The sequence below is a fragment of the Gavialis gangeticus genome, unplaced genomic scaffold (genome assembly GCF_001723915.1).
Source record: "Gavialis gangeticus isolate Ggan-Ray unplaced genomic scaffold, GavGan_comp1, whole genome shotgun sequence".
Taxonomy (NCBI): Eukaryota; Metazoa; Chordata; order Crocodylia; family Gavialidae; genus Gavialis; species Gavialis gangeticus.
The window spans coordinates 12,847,434-12,851,765 of record NW_017729004.1 but is presented as its reverse complement, the minus strand read 5'-3'; the positions used below and the strand labels follow the sequence as shown (position 1 = coordinate 12,851,765).

Here is a 4,332-nt window from a genome sequence, read left to right as displayed (position 1 = left end):
CTGTTTACAAAATGTAGCAAAAAAATGGAAACCTTCCCTTTGCAAACTAAAGGTCAGCAGTTTTGATCAGTAAATTTATTTAGATTGAAATTTTCATTTTCATTTTATTTCTCTCTTTTTTTAAGGATGAGGTACTGTTTCCTTAAAATAAACACCTTGCATGTACCTGTCTGTCACATTGATATTCTTTGCCATGGTTCACCACCAAAGCTATCAAAGTCATTCTAACCTTTCACAACTCGCCTTGGCCAGTTTCCCATATTAGTCATAAAACAGTACAAAGCCTACTTACATCCAGCCTTTTACAGCTATTAAAACAAATTAGAACATTTAATTCATGCCCTGCTACCCATGATCATGCCCTGCACTGTGTTGTCCACCCCTTTCCCAGCCTCTCCCCCCCCCGCAACCAAATGCCTGCAGGCCTCACTCACCCCATTCCTGAATGGAGCCCCATCTTCTGCCTCTACCCCTTCCAGCTCTGCAGCTCCACCCAGGCTCCACTACCCCTCTCCCCGTCTCAACTGGTGGCTCAGTGCCATGCTCAGTGTCCAGGTGAGGAGCCACTACAGGCAGTGGATAGCTCGCACGCAGTGACAATGGAAACGGAGGGGACTGTGGAGACTCCCAAGGGTCACAAAGCCCTGACAGAGCTCTCTGAGCTACGTTCCCACTCAGAAATAAGGCGGTGCTGCTCCGCTCTCTTTATCAACACTTGCATCCAGGCCCAATCAAACTCTTGGCTTCTTAGGTTTTTGTTTTTACAGACAGCTCAATTTTGATTGATTGATTTTAGCAGACTTTATGGAAGGGCATTTTTAGCCTTGCTTTTGTACGGACTGTCTATAAATTTACAGATAGCCTGAAGGGCTAGACCTGGCTGTTACCAGCAAGTGAGGGGATGGCACCTCTCTAAACCAGAGTGTTTTCATGTGAGGTTTGTTCGCCTTTTTGTTTTGTTTCTTCCTTTTGGGCAAGGCATGGTCCCGGACTTCGAAGCCTGGCTGCAAGACTTGGGGCAGCTGGTTGGGGGAGTAGTGAGGCTGCTGAAGGCTCGGGGAAGGAGTGCAATCCCTGATTCTGTTTGTGGACTGCTGAAGACCCACTGAGCAAGCCCCATTAAAAGTAATTAGTGGATAGGGAGGAAGTGGGATTATTCTGGATAGATTTAGAGGGGAGGCTAAAAAAAATGATACTAGCCAGGCAGGTGCCAAGACCTCTGTATGCTACATCAACCTATACTCCCTGGACTAGTTGAAGGCTACCAGTGTAGAGGAGCCCCTTGAGGCCCTGCTGGACTCGAACAGAGCTTCTTAAGGTCTTGATGGACTGAATTGTGATACAGATCTTGGAGCGAGCTGGGTAAGCGGATGAGCCTGAGTGTCTGGCTTAATTAATAGATTTGAAAAACCAACCAGTAGCTGCCTGGACTGATTTATCTCGTGGCTGGACTAGATGCAAGATAGCCTAGTGATGAGGATGGTGGGGAGAGGCACCTGAGTGTCATTCTGGCATAACTAAGAGCTGAATCCTAAATTGTAAGGCTATAAGAACAAGAGTGACACATGAGTCCAGGGAGGACACTGGGACAAGCAAAGTGGGAAAGCAGGCTGAGACTGACTGTTGAAGGGTATCAAACTCTGGGGTGTAACACCAAACCTGCTACAGAAGGGATGGACAGAGGAGATTAGGGGGAATGGGCTGGAAAGTCCTTGCCAACTACTATACACCTCTCTAGAGAGTCTGGAAGGGAACCAAAGATCCCCGAGCTGCACTCAGACTCTGCCATTCATGAAGATCTGTAAATCTGTATGGGCGAATTGTCTCATTCCCCACTAAAACTGATCCATGCAGAGGATGCAAGTGTCTGCTGCTCTCAGTGATTCCATTTTCCCATGTCATAGAGACCAGTGCAATGGATCTACAGCCTCCCACCCAGATGACAAATCCTAGTAACACTGGTGGGACACCAGAGGGAAACAGGTGTTTTTCTGGTGTGCTTTTTTGCAAACTTGGGAAATTATACATGGACAACAACCATGTTAATAGACCATGATTAAAGCTTCAAAAAGTTAGGTAAAGTTACTTGGGCAACTGTAAGTTACTGCCCCTGTGCATTTTTGGACAAGGATGTGTTATTTTCCCACTTGAGCTCTGCCTCTTTCGCTGCACAAGGGGGATCAGCCTGTGGATATAGCAGGTTTGTATGATGAGAGTGTTGCCTGTAGGAAACCTATAGGTCTCAGGGACTGCAAAAGGTGACAGCTGTGTAAAGTGTGATGTCAGGGGAACAGTGGCCTGTTCAACCCCAGACCCCCCACAAAGTCCTAGGTCAGTGTTGCTTGACTGCCAGCCCCCTTGCTGGATCTGGCCCGAAGAGCTGTGTCAGCCAGGCCAGGAAGCTCCTCATGGGTTCAGAAATTTGGTGGCAGGGAAGCAGTCCCAGAGCCACAGCAACTAATGTTCCCACCACTACCAAATGCCTGGTCCTTGTGGGGAGCACTATGGTCTGGATGACATGGGTCCAGTGCACGAGATCATGCCAGCTTGCCATCGCTCTGTGGCCAGATCTGTCATTTGGGGTTGGGCTGGTGTGCATCATCATACCAGAGCACCTACAGACTGACCCTGTGAGCACACCCCTTGCAGGATTTGGACCAGAGACTGGCCTTGTGCCACTCATGGGGCCAATGGGGCTGGAGAGGTTGAGCACCACGGTTCTAGGTAATGACACACAAACCACTGCAGCTGAACTGCTCGGTGCCAGTGACCAACTGGGCGCTCCTCATTTACTCTGTTGAGCGTCTGATTTGCTGAGTACTCACAGCTGCAAATGAAGGCAGGGAAAGCTGGGCTTTGAATGTATGAAGTGTTACAATGGTAAGTACTCTGAAAAGCCAGGTCCTAAGTATCTCCAAGTTGGGGATCCAAAATGAACACATACTGTTGCCCATTATCTTTCTGTGCCTCTCTTTTCTTTCTGTAAAATGGCGGTAATAATACCTGCTCATCTCACAGCAGATATTAGAGAAGAAATTAATACTACTTATGAAGCCCTCGGAGTTGGTAGCAATAAACTCTATAGAAAAGCTTGTGACAAAATATCTTCTGGGACCACACAATAAGCAACAAGAAGCCAAAGAGCTGATCTTTAACTGTGCACTGAATGAGACAGAACTGAAAATAGGAGGAGATCAGTCTGTACCATAATGCAGACTAACAAGGAGGCTGAATTAGATTGCAGCCTCACCTTTGGCATCTCCTGACATTAAATATTTGTTTTTCAACCTTAATAATGCTTCTTTAATATATTTGTGTCTGCACTACACACACATATGCATGCTTGCATATATATCCAGGCTTGTTTGGTTTGTCAAAGTTATGAGGTATTAAAAATAGAGTATTAAAATGTGAAGTGTTAAGTAAACATAATAAAAGACAGTGCTACCAGCCCTACATCTTATCAGGGAAAACTCTATTGAAGTCAATTGTGCTAAGATGGGTGTAAGAGCAGAAGCTGGTCCATATTCCTACGGGGATAATTCACATCGTTCAGGGCACCTGAATGAGAACTAAGTGCCACCTATCTTTTATATAAGTCCTTAAGATGAAGGTTAAGAAGGACCTACATGTGCCCCGGCCTGTGCTAATTCACTGCATAGGGATGAAAAGCTTTAGTGTGCAAATAAAAAAAAATTCTATTTGTTTCCAGTAATATCAGTGGGTTTTGAACTAGGCCTCTAAACCCTTTGGACCAAAAAAGAAACACTCCCACAAAAAACAACCATTAAGTATGTGAGATCACATTGCATATAATGTTTCTGGCAGAAGTCTGTTTTCTCTGAATTGCTGGGCTAGGAATGCAGATCTACATTACTTCGGTTTAATATTCTTATAGTCCTTTTATTCACAGGAACTAAAACGTTCCCCCTGACTCTGGCATGTGGTCTTCTACCCCATCGAAGCCAAAGGCAAATGAATTCAGTGCTGTTAGAGCTATAGTGTCATAACCATGGTTTGGCTTCTCTGCACAACTCCATCTTATAGTGATTTGTTAAACCTGGTTCTGTTTTATGCAAGGCTTCACCTCAAGTTATGCCCATTTAACTGTCTATACTATGAGATTTTACCTGGAGGGGTGCAAAATTGCAAAGTTTACATATTGTCTCATTTGTCAAACAACAGGCAGTTAATGTTAGTTTGAAGCTGTAAGATTAATAAAGCAAAGAAGAAAAGAGTGTTAATTCACATGGTCAAAGAAAAGGGCTGCCACCTCAAGCCAGGTCTTCACACAGTTTTGATACTAGGGTAATGTCTTTAGTTGGGGGGGGG

At 45.1% G+C, this 4,332-nt stretch overlaps 1 protein-coding gene across 1 annotated transcript in view; it reads right to left on the bottom strand.

Moving 5' to 3' along the window:
• Nucleotides 1-4,332, bottom strand: part of LOC109291212 (sodium channel protein type 5 subunit alpha-like) — a 374,712-nt gene that overhangs the window by 204,578 nt on the left and 165,802 nt on the right. The gene's annotated exons all lie outside the window — the stretch shown is intronic.